This window comes from Bufo bufo, chromosome 6 (assembly GCF_905171765.1).
Source record: "Bufo bufo chromosome 6, aBufBuf1.1, whole genome shotgun sequence".
Lineage (NCBI taxonomy): Eukaryota > Metazoa > Chordata > Amphibia > Anura > Bufonidae > Bufo > Bufo bufo.
Window position 1 is genome coordinate 155,910,288 of NC_053394.1, and position 18,517 is coordinate 155,928,804.

The window sequence follows — 18,517 nt, forward strand, 5'->3', positions numbered from 1 at the left end:
TTTTCCATGTCACTATATTTAATCAAAAACCATAAAATCCTGCAGTTTTTGCACTGGTCTAAAAATAGGTGCCACTTCTTGGTCTGTACAGATCTCTTAACTGCAGTTATCCACTTATCATTACAGGCAGGTTTTAGGCCCTATTACACGGGGAGATTATTATTACAGGGAGTCTGTCATCAAAGTTTCACCTTTTTAACCCTTCCCATAGCTTTCTAGCAGCCTTGCAGTTAATAAAAACGTTACCTTTATGAGCAATCCTGGACTTATAAAACCGGCAAAAAAACAACTTAGCAAATGAGGGCTCGCAAGTGCCCAGGGGCGGCGTTACCCTCGTAGGTGCCCAGCTAGCTCAGCCTTATTGTCGCTTCCCCCCGCCCATTCTTTCCCTCTGACCGCCCATCTACTTACTTCTGGTTTCGCCGAGATCCCGCGCCTGCGCACTCAGTCCGTCGGCCGGCGCAAGCGCACTGCGATGCCCATTCCCTGTACGGCATCACAGTAATTAATGCGCATGCGCCGGCTAACGGGTAACGCCGCCCCTGGGCACTTGCGAGCCCTCATTTGCATATGCTACTAAGTTGTTTTTTGCAGATTTTAGAAGTCCAGGATTGCTCATAAAGGTAACGTTTTTATTAACTGTAAGGCTGCTAGAAGCTATGGGAAGGGTTAAAAAGGTGAAACTTTGATAACAGACTCCCTTTAAGATGATCACTAATGAGCATTCATATAAACACTCGTTAGAGATCATCTGGCAGTATAATCGGGATCTTTTAAATGGTAAAAAATCCTGGTTTGCCAGCGGCAGATCGCGCTGTGTAATAGTCGATGAGACAGTATAGGGAAGAGCGATGCATTAGCGATCACTCGTCCCTATACTGCATGTAATAGCAGCAGTCTCCTCTTCTAGCGATCAGGCGATTCATGGGAGGGAACACTTCCTTCCCGACAATCATCTTCTCTATCTGCCCGTGTAAAAGGGCCCTTAGAATGGTATGTATCACTTCTGTGCAGGGGCGTAGCTATAGGGGGTGCAGAGGTAGCAGTCGCTACTGGGCCCAGGAGCCTGTGGGGGCCCAAAGACCCCTGTGCCGCATAAAAAGACACCAGTATAATAGAAAGTGAATGCTGGTCAAGTTACACCTATGGCTGGAGGAAAGTGGTTAGGTCAAGAATTTAGCATGGGGAGGGCGCTGTTTCAACCTTTGCCTCAGGGAGCACGAAGGCTATCTGCTTCCCTGCACCTGGCCACAAAGTAATAAAGGAAAGGGGGGCCCAAGTTGAATTCTTGCACCAGGGCCCATGAGCCTTTAGCTACACCCCTGCTTTTGTGTACAGATAAGACAGGATCCACCATTCACATTAGGCGATTTGCAGAGCGGATCTATTCCTTCCTTGTACAATGACCTCTGCACAGGTCACAGAGCACATCTAGAAAACGCTCCCATAGAAGTCAATGGCCATCCTGACCATTGTTATCTATGGCCCATGGGGCTGCCGTAAAGCAATTTTCTTAATGCTTTGTAAATGCTGTTAAGAACAGCTCAGGCAAGATGGCCGCCCCCATAATCATGTTCAGGAAATAGAATAAAAAAATCTACAATCAGAAAATAAAAACAGATTAGAGAAAAAGGATATGTATCACCATCTGGTTTTAACTGGCAGATACAATTTTTGTGACACATTTCCCTTAATGTTTATTGATGAATTGCAAGTTGGGGCGTGTCCCTGCGCCGTCTGATACTTTCTAATCAGTGCTGCCAGTGTCAGACTGTGCAGGGACACACCCCAACTGGTAATACCCAGAGGGACATTTAACGCAGACTGCTAGCAATTCATTCAAAACTTCTAACAATAGAGGAATAGCAGATCATAGGGTGATAAGAAAACATGTTCCAGGATTGTTATTACATGGGCAATGCAACTGGTTTCTAAAACAGACATGTCAGGAGAGGTGACAGGCCAGACACACACTAGCGAGTTAAATGCAAGGAACTTGCAACGTGTGTCAGTGAGAGGTCCCGTTCTGGTCTCCACCCGCTGACAGGATACTGATATATAATGCTGCGTAACCCTAAGGGTCCTGGAATCTATTGTATTACACTGACAGTGTTTCAGCAGTGTAATACAGTAGATTTCACAACTGTAAGCCCATCTGCACAGCTTGCGGAATACCAGCAAAGTGTATGAGATTACACAAATCTTATGTACACTTTGTGGATTTTTTCCGTGCAGAAATTGACCTGCATGTCAATTGTTTGTGGTTTTAGCTGCGGATTTCACCCTTTTCAATGGAAGAGTCAAACCTGCGGCAAAACCGCATCTTAATCCGCACCAAAATCCACAATTAGACATTGCAGGTTTTGGTGCAGATATGCTGCTGTAACACATAGAAATCTACACAGAAATTAGTGCGAATCTTCTGTGCGTTCACCGGCACCCACACACAGCATTATAAATCACTATAAGAGCCTTTGCACACAACCGTATGCCCTCCGAGACATACGGTCCGTGAGCGGGCCATATGTCCCGGAGCGGCATTGATCGTGCACACGGGAGTACACAGCATCATAGATAACAATGATGCTGTGCACGTCAGGCCACCCGCAGGGCTATTGTCCCACACTCATAATTATGAGTGCCGGACAATAGCCCAGCGGGCGGCCCGACGTGCACAGGATCATTGTAATTTATGATGCTGTGTACTCCCGTGTGCACGATCAATGCCGCTCCGGGACATATGGCCCGCTCACGGACCATATGTCTCGGAGGGCACACGGTCGTGTGCAAGGGCCCTAATGCTGTGCGATTCTGTCAGAGGAGCAGAGGCCAGAATGGGACCTCACAATAAGGCCTCCTGCACACGAACGTTTGCGCCCCATGGCCATGCTGAGACGTGCAATTTGCTGACCGTGGGGCAACCGCAGTGGATCGCGGACCCATTCACTTTAATGGGTCCACCATCCGCCCGTTCCGCAAAAAGATAGGACATATTATATCTTTTTGCGGAACGGAAGTACGGGACAAAACCCCACGGAAGCATTCCGTAGTGCTTCCGCGGGTTTCCATTACCGTGCTTCCGTTCCGCACCATTCCGTATCTCCAAATTTGCGGACCCATTGAAATGAATGGGTCCGCATCCGTGATGCAAAATGCCCGCGGAATGGCGCAGATCCGCAAATGCGGTCCACAATATGGCAACGGGCAGCACACGTTTGTGTGCAGGAGGCCTAAGGCTTCTTTCACACGGGCGTGTCCGGATTAGGTCCGGATGCGTCCCGGTGCATTGCGGCAAACCCGCGAGAGTAGGTAAGCAATTGCAGTCAGTTTTGACTGCCATTGCGTTCCGTTGTTCAGTTTTTATCGCGCGGGTGCAATGTGTTTTGCACGCGCGTGATAAAAATTCGACTGTGGTACCCAGACTCGAACTTCTTCACAAAAGTTCAGGTTTGGGTTCAAGGTTGTGTAGATTGTATTATTTTCCCTTATAACATGGTTATAAGGGAAAATAATAGCATTCTGAATACAGAATGCATAGTACAATAGGGCTGGAGGGGTTAAAAAAAATATATATTTTAACTCACCTTAATCCACTTGTTCGCGCACTGGCATCTCTTCTGTCTTCATCTGTGAGGAAAAGGACCTTTGATGACGTCACTACGCTCATCACATGGTCATTCACATGATCCATCACCATGGTGATGGATCATGTGATGAGTGTAGTGACGTCACTACAGGTCCTTTACCCAGGTCCTGAAGAAAGAAGACAGAAGAGATGCCGGCTGCGCGAACAAGTGGATTAAGGTGAGTTAAAATATATATATATTTTTTAACTCCTCCAGCCCTATTTTACTATGCATTCTGAATTCAGAATGCTATTATTTTCCCTTATAACCATGTTATAAGGGAAAATAATAATGATCGGGTCCCCATCCCGATCGTCACCTAGCGACCGTGTGTAAAAATCGCACCGCATCCGCACTTGCTTGCGGATGCTTGCGATTTTCACGCAGCCCCATTCATTTCTATGGGGCCTGCGTTACGTGATAAACACACAATATAGAGCATGCTGCGATTTTCACGCAACGCACAAGTGATGCGTGAAAATCACCGCTCATGTGCACAGCCCCATAGAAATGAATGGGTCCGGATTCAGTGCGGGTGCAATGGGTTCACCTCACGCATTGCACCCGCGCGGAAATCTCGCCCGTGTGAAAGGGGCCTAACATGCTGAGAATTTCTGGCATTCAACTTGCTCATGTGTGTCTGGCCTAAGGACCTCTTTATTACTGAAGGTGATGTCACTTTGATCTATAGAAAGGAGAGATTATGACTAGGGATGAATGAACTTGTGTTTTACAAGTTCGAGTTCAGGTTTTATTACAATTCTGTGATGGATTCTGTTACCACTGGCCATAACGGAATTCTATGACGGAATACATAACGGAAGGCGTTTAAAGGGTTTCTACCTTCAGAATTACTGTTATGTATCTGACTGACATTAGCGATACGCTATTGTCAGCACTATATAACAGTGTGTTTTTTACATTTGTCCCTGCAGCCGTGTCCCTACACACTTTTACAATATGCTAATGAGCCTCTAGGTGCTATGTGGGCGTAGAATCAGCACCTAGAGGCTCGGTCTACTCACTCTTTATCCCACCCAGGTCCCCTGTTCTGCCCGCCCCTCTCCTCTTGATTGATGTCCAAGTTCCATGCATCGTTGAGGAAATCCAGCGCCTGCGCCGTTTACTTCTGTATTCGGCGCAGGCGCAGTGAGTGAAGGCCGAGCTCCTGGTGCCGGCTTCCTCACTGTGACGTAGTCAGCACAGGCGCAGTGAGGAAGCCGGCACCAGGAGTGCGGCCTTCACTCACTGCGCCTGCGCCGAATAAAGAAGTGAACGGCGCAGGCGGGGGATTTCCTCAACGATGCATGGAACATGGACATCAATCAAGAGGAGAGGGGCGGGCAGAACGGAGGACCTGGACGGGATAAAGATTGAGTAGACGGAGCCTCTAGGTGCTGATTTTACGCCCTCATAGCACCTAGAGGCTCATTAGCATATTGTAAAAGTGTGTATTTTAGCAAAACGGCTGCAGGGACAAATGTAAAAAATACACTGTTATATAGTGCTGACATTGGCGCATCGCTAATGTCAGTCAGCTACATAACAGAAATTCTGATGGTAGAAGCCCTTTAAGAGGCATTCTGTTTTGCATTCCGTCATAATAGAAGTATATGGGCCGCATAACAGGTCCGTCTGGTTTCTGTTATGCAGGAGAGGACTCAGTTATACATTCTGTCATGGAATTCTTTTATCGCCCGTGGTAACGGAATCCATCAGGGGAATTGTAATAAAACCGAAACTTGTAAAACACAAGTTCGCTCATCCCTAATTATGACACAAATGCAAGAAACTCACCATGTGCTGGAAGTTCTTGAGGTTGTCTCGGTGCCATATGCATTTTTTGGGGTAGATAATGGAATCGACGCACAGCAGGAAAAGGAAACTCCAAGTGTTGACTGGAGACATTGTCTGCATTAACTGTAAGCTTGAGGATGCAATGAGGAGAAGGTTTGGAGTTGGGCAGGAGATTCTGGGCTCTTCTGTCCTGGTAATGTCCCGTCTCAGTGCTAGTCTCCATCTTCACAGCTCCACAGTTATATTCCAAAAACAGACCTAAATGTCAAAAAGTTAATTCCTCTTCAAAGCTGGGACCTTGTACTTCAGTCTTATTTTTCTTACAGCACTAATGCGCTGGTGATCACCGACAGTCTTTGTTTACTTATCCTACAGTGATGATGTCATGTGCATCCACAGAGGCATTCAGAACTGTACATAGGATTATAAATAAATATATCATTCCTGTTAAGACCTACATGCGATCATTATGATGAAATATATGCATTATGGAAGTATGGCTGGGCTGGTAACTCCTTCTGTAGAAGCTAGAAATCATGTTTGTTCATATTTTATACCTGCCAGTTGAATGGGGAGGTGGGGTGAGCATGAATAATCAAGCACCATCCCAAGGCCTGAATGCAGGGGACTGTCCTCTCCACCCACACCTTTTTGCTTAAGGGAAATAAAAATACGGGACCATGGACGGTTTCGTTGACACACATTGGGAGACCCAATCGAATTGGATGGTGTACATCTTCTTCCTTGTCTCAGGAACATTAAAGGACTTTTACTACACAACACACTAAGTATTAGACTTTCTGTTTTTCTCCTTTTATTTCATAACTGACTTTGCACATGTATGTGTGTCTGTTTATTTCCTTATTTTTGTAAGTACTGTACCTTTTGCACATTAAAGCCTAAAAATGTAATAGGTTTGCCCTGTTGCCATAACTGAACTCAAGCAACCGTCTTAGACTCTAAGCATGGCTAATGTTACTGCGTGAGTGCATGTGTTGGGGAATCTATTGGCCTAGAATTAATGCAGTAGGTGGTGGCAGAGTGTATTTGGGTTACATGGACTGTGTTGGGTGTGATTTATGCTCAAGTTAAGGGGAGTGCTAGATTGACTGAAAGGAGTAAATTAACCGCTTGCAGTGCAGTCACACCCATGTCACATGCCAGGATGGTGCATACATGACATTGGGCCCCATCATGCACCACCATAAATGAAGAGGTAGCTGCCATTGTTCTGCTCTCTCCATTTACTTCTATGGGAGTTCAGAAAATAGCCAAGTAAACATGCTCTGCTATTTTTTTAGAACTCCCATAGGAGGGAATGGAGAGCCACACATGCAGGGCCACCTACCCATTTGCAGCAGCGAGTGATAAAGCCATATTCTAGTAATATGAGCAGTCCCAGAAATGGGACCCCCATCTATGAGATATTTAGGAATCCAGAGTTCTCGGTGGATGGACTAAAGCTTAATTGAAAAGCAATAAAATACAAGGAACAGGGTAACACATTTCAATGGGAGTCTCCCTTCTTCTCCTATACAAAATCACAGTTTGGTGCTCGATTTATACTCCTAATACAGGAAATACTAAAACAGGAAGTACAAGAACATGAAACAACATTACAGATTGCATATTGATTACACTAAAAACATGCTGAATCTCATTAACGTGTGTTTGGGTTAACATTTAAAAGTTGGAAATCAAGGGACTAAAATGATCTTGGTAGATAGAAACTATGAAAATGTAAAATACAGACAGGAAGTGATTTAATGGAGATAGGGAAATAATTAAAAAACAAAATGAAGATGGAGTGTAAGAACTAGTAGTGAAGCCGTGAGAAAAAGTGATACAAGGGAGTGAAAGACAAAATAAAAAATAAACTTTAGTGTGTCCAGTGAGCACCTCGGATTCCCTTTTTCTTATATTATTTTAACTTCACTTTTCTTCTGGTGTTTGGTGCGAGGATCCAGTTGGAGGATTCAGCTATGGCAGTGGATGTCCAGACTATTCCTTGGGTTGAGCAGACTCTCATTGGGCTCAGGACCTTATTCTTTACAGTCCTCACAGATTGGTATGCCTTGCGTGATTTTCTGTTGGATATTTGTGGCGTATCTTGTGGTTATGCCATAACTATCCAGATGGGAATACCCCCTTTAAGCGCTAATGTTCTGCAGGTGATGAGAAATAAAGTTTTTCATGTCGGGGGAGGAACACCGGGTTTCATTTACAATTTTTTTTTTATCTTTTCACATTTTGAAGACCTTGGACTAAAATGTATAAAAATCACATGACCGTCTCTAAATTCAGGCCTGACAGTATGGGTATCCAGCATAAAACCAGTACTGTACCTGTCAGTGGTGTCCACAGCAGCCAATCAGATTACAGCATCCATAGGGTATTGGTTCCAAAAAAGGAGGTGGGTGAATTTTGTTTAATCCACCACCTTTCCACTGGGAGCCTCTGTCAATGATGGCATTTCTAGGGAGGAAGCAGCAGTTTCCTATACTTCCTTTAATAGAGCAGTTTCACTCATTTGCCAGGCGGGCACTGGTGCCTTGTTAGTAAAATCTGATATTGCTTCTGCTTTTTGTCTTTTGCCCATTCATCTTTCCTGTTTTCACATACAGAGTTCAAATTTTCCAGCTCACCTTATAGATCCAACCCCAAGTGCACAGAACAAAGCAGGTTAGTCCTCAGATCATAGATAATAGGAAATAGTTCCAGCACTCGTGATGTAGTTGTGTTGCTCGTTTCTTTATTTTGTGGTAACCAAATAACACACAAGGACAAATCCTTTCACTTCAGAACAGTTGACGCGTTTCGAACAAACAGTTCTTAATTGTAACTGAATTGGATGCCAAACCCAGGAGCTAAAAAGGGTGACTCCAACCCCACCCCCACAGGGGGAGGGTAAAATTGAGACACCCTTCTAACTATACCAAGAACTCTGGACAGCAACCACTGTGGATACCCCCCATCTAATAAACGTGTGTTGATCCTCTGACATTCACTGTGGAACGCAGCATATGTGCTGCAGTTTCTACGTGCACTAATAAATTCTCCAACTGGGATCGCTTTAATCGCATGAATCGGATGATGGCTATTAGCTCGCAAGATCGTATTTCCATAAAAAAAAAATTCGGTAGGTCTCTGTAAAAGTAAGCTCATCAAAGATACCTGTCAATTTAAGATCCAAATTGACAGGTATCGCTGATGAGCTTATTTTTAGAGACCTACAGGCTTCACTAAATGTGGAAGCCACCCATGCAAAACATGCAGATATGCTTCACTGGTTAAAACCTTTTATAATTCTGATCTTTCTGTTACATTTACCATCAAAACATACATCAATTGCAACACAACAGGCATTGTGTATGTTATACGATGCACGGGCTGCGATCTTATGTATGTTGGAAGCTCTTCCAGAAAATTCTAAACTAGAATACTTGAACACATTAATTATATAACAAATCCTTTATGTGTAGGTATTTCAAAATGCAGCTAAACATTTTATTTTAGAACACAATCGCAGCTTGAGCAATTTTTGTGCTTTTGTTATAGAAAAAGTATCAGTCCGTTTTAGGGGTGGTGATCTTAAAAAAAACGATTCTCCAGAAAGAAGCCTTTTGGATTTTCAGGCTCAATACCAGATACCCCTCAGGTCTTAATATGGAAGGAACTTATGTATTTTTGATTATGCATTTTTTATATTATAAGTTTATTCCTGCCTTATGTTGTTCATGATCACATATGCAACATAGAAGTATCTAATCAATCTTTTTTGTTGCTTTTTATTCTGGTTCTATTCATACCAAGCGTTTTTGTTTTTTTGGATTATAAGTGATATTTTAATATATTGAGATATTCTGATGTAATATAATCCATTTCTGCATGGTCAAATTTATGTATTTTTATATGTCTTTTATGAATGTAGATTCTATGTGTGTTATCAGGCAGAGGATTGAGTGCCGGTCTCGGCAGCTGAAGGGTGTCTCCATTTTCCCCTCCCCCTGTAGGGGTGGGGTTGGAGTCACCCTTTTTAGCTCCTGGGTTTGGCATCCAATTCAGTTACAATTAAGAACTGTTTGTTCGAAACACGTCAACTGTTCTGAAGTGAAAGGATTTGTCCTTATGTGTTATTTGGTTACCACGAAATAAGGAAATGAGCAAAACAACTACATCACGAGTGCTGGAACTATTTCCTATTATCTATGCTCTATAACTTATTTTGAAGTCTTTAGTTCTGTGCTTATCTATTGCAGGTTTTTCAGTCCTTAATGGCCAGTCTTGGGGTCCCTTTATCTCAGGACAAAACAGCAGGCCCAACCATGACATTGTCTTTTCTTGGCATTGAGTTAGATACTATGCATATGGTTTTTTGGTTGCCTAGGGATAAGTTGGCTCGCTTGGTGTCATGTATTGATCAGTTTGGCTCAGCCAAAAAAGTAACACTTCAGCGACTGCAGTTTAATTGGCTTGCGGAATTTTGCATGTAAGGTAATCCCTATGGGTAGGGCTTTCTCCATGAGGTTGTCACTTGCTACGTCGGGTGCCAAACAACCTCATCATTTCATCAGGCTTACTAAATGTCTAAAGGAGGACCTCTTGGTCTGGCAGGCTTTCTTGCATGCATTTAATGGTCAAGTCATCTGTCAAACTGAAGAAGTATCCAGTCATGAGTTGCATTTGTTTATAGATGCCGCAGAGGCTGATGGTTTTGGTGCCATTTTTGATAACCGCTGGTGCCAAGACTCCTGGCCTCTTGGTTGGTCTTGTTTGGGCCTGACAAAAAAACATGACATTGTTAGACTTTTTTCCCATTGTCGTGGCTGTAAAGTTATAGGGTTCTTACATGCAAGATAGGCGCATTTGTTTTTTGTCCGACAACTCGGCAGTAGTACAGGTTGTTAACACTGAGTCCTCCTCATCACTCCTGGTTTTGGCGTTACTCCAGGATTTAGTTCTTCGTTGTTTGCAATGAAATATCTGGTTTAAGGCAAAACATGTTACTGGTATTAAGAATACTCTTGTGGATGCATTATCCCGTTTACAGTTCCACACCTTCAGGGAGTTGCACCCATATGCGGATCCGTATGGGTATTGCTGCCCCAGGTTCTTATGGAAGATGGTAGAGGACAACTGTTAGACCTCATCTCAAAATCTGTTTCTTTTCCGACTTGGTGAAGATATGGTTAGGTGTGGGCTGCTTGGCTCTCATGCACTGGGGGCGTTTTTCCACAGGATTCTGAAGGTTTGCTATCAGCCACTTTGGACCTTTTGGCTTTTTTGCGTGCCAGACGAGCCTCTGCGAGCTTAGCGGCTAAACAGTTGTCAGGTGTAGCCTTTCTGTTAAAACTGCATAGTTTGACAGATGTTACTAAACATTTTCTCGTTCAACAGGTTGTTAATGCCTGGAGAAAAAGGAGCGGACTGTTGCTGACCGGAGATGGCCTTTCTCTCTACATTTATTGACGGATTTGCTTGCTGGTCTCAGACTGGTGTGCAGCGATAGTGGAGAAGTTTTTCATTTTCACGCAGCCTTTGCACTTGCATTTTTTGCAGCACTACGGATCAGAGAGTTGGTGCCGGTAAGCAAATTTGGTTTGGGGGGACTGCATTGTGGTGATGTCCTGGTCTCTTTAAACAAAATCAGGATTTGCATTCGTAAGTCAAAAACTGATCAACTTGATTGGGGTACTTACGATTGGGATAACGGTATGGCCCAGTCCGTTTGGTTGGAGAATTTGCTCGCTGTCGCTCTGCAGGTTCCCATTTTCTGGTCCATAGTTCAGGTTTTCCTTTAACCAGTTTCATGCAGTCTTTAAATCTTGCTTGAAAATTTTAGGCTTACTGTACCTAAACTCACTCCTTTAGAGTTGGGGTGGCAACTGTTGCAGCAGCATGTGGCGTTGGGGAAGATGGTTTGAAGCACTTGGGCCGTTGGAAGTCCAACTGTTATCGGGCTTTTGTTCGTCCTGATTTGTTATTGTACTGATTTATGTCTTTTTATTCATAGCTTCCTTTTCCATTCTAAAATTCGCCGACAAGTCTGGATTGTCAGCCACTCATATATATTTTGGGCAAAGAAGCAGGCATGGGATTCAGCCGACTCCCTCCGGTGCTCCAGATCCGGTAGTTAAAATTACAGCCGGATCGGAGAACCGTGTTGCTGGCTGGCGTCTCCCTTTCCTGCTCCTCTGATAGGCTGCAGGCACTAGCTATCAGAGGCAGGCAAAGCGATGACATCATCGCGTCCGCCTGAGCCGAGATTTGTACTGCGCGGGACACAGGACAGAAGAGGCCTGCATCGCTGCCAGCATGGAGGTAAGTATATATATTTTTTTCTTTTATGTGGCACGCTATGGGGACATCAACTGGGGGAATTACTGGCACATGATGGGGGACACTATAGGGGCATTACTGGCACATGATTGGGAACACTATGGGGGCATTACTGGCACATGATTGGGGACAATATGGGGGCATTACTGGCACATGATGGGGGACACTATGGAGGGCATTACTGGCACATGATGAGGGATACTATAGGAGAATTACTGGCACATGATGGGGACACTATGGGGGCATTACTGGCACATGATGGGGGCATTACCGGAACATGATAGGGGATACTATGGGGGCATTAGTGACATATGATGGGTTATACTATGGGGGCATTACTGGCACATGATGGGGGATACTATGGGACAATTACTCACACATAATGGGGGACTCTATGGGGCATTACTAGTACATGATGGGGGACACTATGGGGGTATTACCCCCTTAAGGACTCAGGGCGTACCGGTACGTCCTAAGTTTAAATCGAGATTGCGGAGCTGCGGGGGTTAATCCGAACAGGATGGAGGCTGAAATCATTCCCCCCCGCATCGGCGATCGCCGCAAACCGCAGGTCAATTCAGACCTGCGGTTTGCTGCGCTTTCTGCAGTTTCTGATCCCCCGCAGTCCCTGACTTTAGTGTGCCTAAAATATCGATTTTGCACCCCCCCCTGCACCCCTGGATGATTTTTTGCCGGCAGATGGTGCAGGGGGGGTAGTTGTGGGCGGTGGGGGCGGTGCGGGGGGGGCGGGTGGTGTATCGCGATCCCGCCTGCCGCACTGCCCGCCTCCTCTTGAAAATTCATTGGTGGCCAGTGGGTATACCAGGGTGTCAATCCATACCGCGGTCATACCGCGGTCCCTCTCTCGCCCATCGGGGGGCTACTGTGCCTTTGCAGCCCCCCGATGGAGAGGGAGAGAGCCCCCAGACAGGCCCCCCTCCTTACCCTTCCCCGTCTGCGAAGTTGTGGCCACAACTGAGCAGACGGGAAAGGTTCCCATGGCAACAGGACGCCTTCTCAGGCATCCTGCTGTCCATGGTGCTGAACAGATCTGTGCTAAAGGCATAGATCTGTTCAGACAAAGTGTAAGTAAAATACAGTACAAAACACTATATAGTGTAGACATCAGACCCACTGTATCTTCAAGAACCAAGTGGGTCTGGGTAAAAAAAAAAGTAAAAATCAAAAAACACATTTATCACTGATTAAAAATGAAAAAAATAAAATTCCCTACACATGTTTGGTATCGCCGCGTCCGTAATGACCTGATCTATAAAACGGTCATGTTACTTTGCCCGCACGGTGAACGCCATAAAAATAAAAAAATATAAACTATTAGGAAATTTAAATTTTGCCCACCTTACTTCCCAAAAAAGGTAATAAAAGTGATCAAAAAAGTCGCATGTACGCCAAAATAGTACCAATCAAACCGTCATCTCATCCCTCAAAAATCATACCCTACCCAATATAATCGCCCAAAAACTGAAAAAAATATGGCTCTTAGACTATGGAAACACTAAAACATGATTTTTTTTGTTTCAAAAATGAAATATTAGGTATCGCCGCGTCCATATCGACCGACTCTATAAAAATATCACATGACCTAACCCCTCAGGTGACCACCGTAAATAAATAAAAATAAAAACAGTGTAAAAAAAGCCATTTTTTGTCATCTTACGTCACAAAAAGTGTAATAGCAAGCGATCAAAAAGTCATATGCACCCCAAAATAGTGCCAATCAAACCGTCATCTCATCCCGCAAAAAATGAGACCCTACTTAAGATAATCTCCCAAAAACTGAAAAAACTATGGCTCTTAGACTATGGAGAGGAGACACTAAAACATTTTTTTTGTTTTAAAAATGAAATCATTGTGTAAAACATAAATAAAAAAAATTGTATACATATTAGGTATTACCGCGTCCGTGACAACCTGCTCTATAAAATTACTACATGATCTAACCTGTCAGATGAATGTTGTAAATAACAAAAAAAAAACGTGCCAAAAAATCTATTTCTTGTTACCTTGCCGCACAAAAAAGTGTAATATAGAGCAACCAAAAATCATATGTACCCTAAACTAGTACCAACAAAACTGCCACCCTATCCCGTAGTTTCTAAAATGGGGTCAGTTTTTTGGAGTTTCTACTCTAGGGGTGCATCAGGGGGGCTTCAAATGGGACATGGTGTAAAAAAAAACAGTCCAGCAAAATCTGCCTTCCAAAAACCCTATGACATTCCTTTCCTTCTACGCCCTGCCGTGTGCCCGTACAGCAGTTTACGACCACATATGGGGTGTTTCTGTAAACTACAGAATCAGGGCCATAAATATTGAGTTTTGTTTGGCTGTTAACCCTTGCTTTGTAACTGGAAAAAAAATTTTTTAATGGAAAATCTGCCAAAAAAGTGAAATTTTGAAATTGTATCTCTATTTTCCATTAAATCTTGTGCAACACCTAAAGGGTTAACAAAGTTTGTAAAATCGGTTTTGAATACCTTGAGGGGTGTAGTTTCTTAGATGGGGTCACTTTTATGGAGTTTCTACTCTAGGGGTGCATCAGGGGGGCTTCAAATGGGACATGGTGTCAAAAAACCAGTCCAGCAAAATCTGGCTTCCAAAAACCATACGGCACACCTTTCCCTCTACGCCCTACTGTGTGCCCGTACAGTAGTTTACGGCCACATATGGGGTGTTTCTGTAAACGGCAGAGTCAGGGCAATAAAGATACACAGTCTTGTTTGGCTGTTAACCCTTGCTTTGTTAGTGGAAAAAATGGGTTAAAATGGAAAATTAGGCAAAAAAAAGAAATTCGCAAATTTCATCCCCATTTGCCAATAACTCTTGTGCAACACCTAAAGGGTTAACAAAGTTTGTAAAATCAGTTTTGAATACCTTGAGGGGTGTAGTTTATAGAATGGGGTCATTTTTGGGCGGTTTCTATTATGTAAGCCTCGCAAAGATATGCTTCTAAACTTCTAAGCCTTGTAACATCCCCAAAAAATAAAATATCATTCCCAAAATAATTCAAACATGAAGTAGACATATGGGGAATGTAAAGTCATCACAATTTTTGGGGGTATTACTATGTATTACAGAAGTAGAGAATCTGAAAGTTTGAAATTTGCAAATTTTTCAACATTTTTGGTAAATTAGGTATTTTTTTATGCAAAAAAATTATTTTTTTTTACTTCATTTTACCAGTGTCATGAAGTACAATATGTGACGAAAAAACAATCTCAGAATGGCCTGGATAAGTCAAAGTGTTTTAAAGTTATCAGCACTTAAAATGACACTGGTCAGATTTGCAAAAAATGGCCAAGTCCTTAAGGTGCAATAGGGCTGAGTCCTTAAGGGGTTACTGGCACATCATGGGGGACACTATGGGGGCATTACTGGCACATCATAAGGGACAATATGGGGGTATTTCCTTGTTAGTCGGGTATATGTGAGGGTGGTTGTTTACGGTCCCGCCACACGGGGCGTCCCACCATCCTTTACCCTGTGCCTTCATGTCATATTTATTGTATTGTGTCTTAATAAACTACATATATATTTTATATGTGTGTTCTCCTATTTTCTATGGGGGGTTTTCTCGTTGGTTGGTACACTATGGGGGTATTACTGGCACATAATGGGGGACACTATGAGGGCATTACTGGCACATCATGAGGGACACTATGGGGGCATCTACTGGCAAATCCTGGTGGACACTATGGGGGCATCTACTGGCACATCATGGGGGACACTATGGGAGCATTACTGGCACATCATGGGGGAACCTATGGGGGCATTACTGTCAAATCATGGGGGATACTATGGGGGCATCTACTGGCAGATCATGGGGGACAGTATAGGGGCATTACTGGCACATCATGGGGGACACTATGGGGGAATTTATACTGGCACATCATGGGGGACACTATGGGGGCATCTACTGGGGGCATTTACACTGGCACATCATGGGGGACACTATGGGGGCATTTATACTGGAACATCATGGGGGCACTATGGGGGCAATTATACTGGCACATAATGGGGGATTATGGGGGCATTTGCTGGGGTATTTATAAGGCACATCTGGGGTATCTACTCAGGGGAATTAATACTGGCACATTATGGGGGACTATAGGGGCACCTACTGGGGGCATTTACACTGGGACATCATGTGGACACTATGGGGGCATTTACTGGGGGGCAGTTATACTGGCACATCATGGGAGACACTATGGGGGTATCTACCGAGGATATTTATACTGGCACTTCATGGGGGACACTATGGGGACATCTGTACTGGCACATAGTGGGTGACACTATAGGGGCATCTGCTGGTGCAGCATGCCAGGGCCCCTAAGGATTATTTTGGGCGTGAGCATACTAGTGAATGAGGTGCCGAGGATAGTAGTACTCATGGTTTTGTTGTCCCTTGGGGCCGGCAGTGCAGTGGATGGGAAGACAGCACGAGATCTTCTGGGGCACTCTCTGTTGCAGGGAACACCAGCCAGATGTTGGTTGAGGTGCCCTTGGTGGTGGTGATGTTTAGGGTGCTTGTGGCTGGGCCCCTGGTTCGTGACGCCAGCACTGTTAGGTGCAAATGTTGAGAGTGGTGGTAGTAAGATGATATGGAATAAAGAGTCTAGAGGTTTAAATAAACTCCTGGTATTTTACTGAAGCTGATCCACAGGTTCTCAATGTATGAAAAGTCATTTACATCAGAGCAGCTTTTACAAGGATTCCCATTAGTTCTCAGAAGTTGAATGGGAAATAGTCCTTTATAAAGATCAGTCTTTCTCTCTCTTAATGCTCCAATTTGGAGGTTAATGCTGTTTTTATTGTACTGTATAATCCTATACTTCAGTTTCCTTTTATAGGAATACTATATTCAGACAAATGATCCTTTTGTCTTTAATAGTGTGGGTAGCTGATAGCTTGAGATCTCTCCACCTAATGCAAAGGAGGCTGTAGTCATATACACGACAGTTACCTTCCTTTGTCAGTATCTTCATTACCTCTATGAGTTGTCTGGAGATACTGTGATTAGAGTTGAGTGGACACCTGGATGTTCTGGTTCGGCCGAACTTCAGAAAAAAGTTTGAGTTTGGGACCCGAACTTGACACTGAACCCGAACCCCATTGAAGTCAATAGGTACCTGAACTTTTGAGCACTAAAATGGCTGTAAAAATGTCATGGAAAGGGTTAGAGGGCTGCAAATGACATCAAAATGTGGTTAAGAGCATGGCAAGTGCTCTGCAAACAAATGTGGATAGGGAAATGACTTTAAATAACATAAAATACGTAAAAATAAAAAATAATTATCTTGATCTAGGAGGACGAGGTCCATATGGAGTAGGAGGTTGAGGAGGCGGTGGATGTGGCGGTGTAGGTGGAAGCGGCGGTGGAGGAGGAGGAGGTAGCCTACACTGCTTTTTGGTTTTAAATTTATTTATATTTTTTTAAATCAGGGTATACCACAAAACATTGGGAAATATAACCTGTGATAACCCCCTCCAATCGTGCTAAACACACGTTCAGACAATACACTGGCTGCAGCGCAGGCCAGCACCTCCAAGGCGTAAAGGGCAAGCTCAGGCCATGTGCCCAATTTGTAGACCCAGAAGTTGCAGGGGCTGACCCCTGTCAGTCAGTTCGTGTAGGCATGTGCACACTTACTGCCCCACCATGTCGCACGTCCCCGTGATGTTCACGATCCAATTTGATATCTGCTCTATCAATTTTCGATGTTCTTTTATGCGCCTACCATGGTGATCGCGGTTGGCGGGGAATCAGGGTTCCACGCCGGAGAGGGAGCGTGAGAAAGAGAGACCACATCCAAGGGAGGATTAATTTTTTTAAAATTTTAAACTATAGAGCGGAATTATGGGACAAATTATTAAAGCTTAAAAGTGGGACAACTTTTTAAAGTTTAAGCATTGAATTAAAGGATGTGGTGCACATTAATTAATGAAGAATTTATAAAATTTTATTCCCTGTCAACTGACAATGTAATTGACGATTTTTTTTTATTTATGTTCCTGTCACCTATGTAGAAGTGCCCCAGTGACATCCACCATCCATTTGGATATCTTCTCTATCAACTTTTCTGAGCCTACCATGTTGATCACGGTTATTGGTGAATCAGGGTTCCACACCGGAGAGGGAGAGTGAGAAAGAAAGACCAAATTTAAGGGAGATAAATTTATAAAAAAAATTGCGGATCGAGCGGAAATGTGGGAAAAGCTATTGAGGCGAAAATGTGGGACAAATTACAGAAGCCCAAATGTGGGCTAACAGAGTAAAGCGTAAATATGGGAAAAGTTATTGAGGCAAAAATGTTGGCCAAAGGAGTAAAGCGGAATTGTGGGACAAATTATTGAAGCGCAAATGTGGTACAACTTGTTAAAGTTTAAGCATTGAATCAAAGGAGGTGGCGCCAATCAATTAAAGAAGCATTTCAGAAATTTTATTCCCTGTCACCTATGCAGAGCAGGGGTTTATTCACGTCTAAAATTGTATAATGTCAACCCAAGAATGTAATAGAAAAATAACCGAAATGTATTAACCTGTCTACTTGGTAGAGCAGGGGTCTATGACAGAAACAAATTGTTTATTGTCACCCTAAAATGTAAAAAAAAATTATTGAAATTTATTAAGCTGTCAACTAGGTATAGGAGGGGTATATTACACCCAAAAATTTGTGAATTTCACCCAAAAATGTAAGACAAATTTTTTTTTTTACCTGTCTACTAGGTATAGCAGT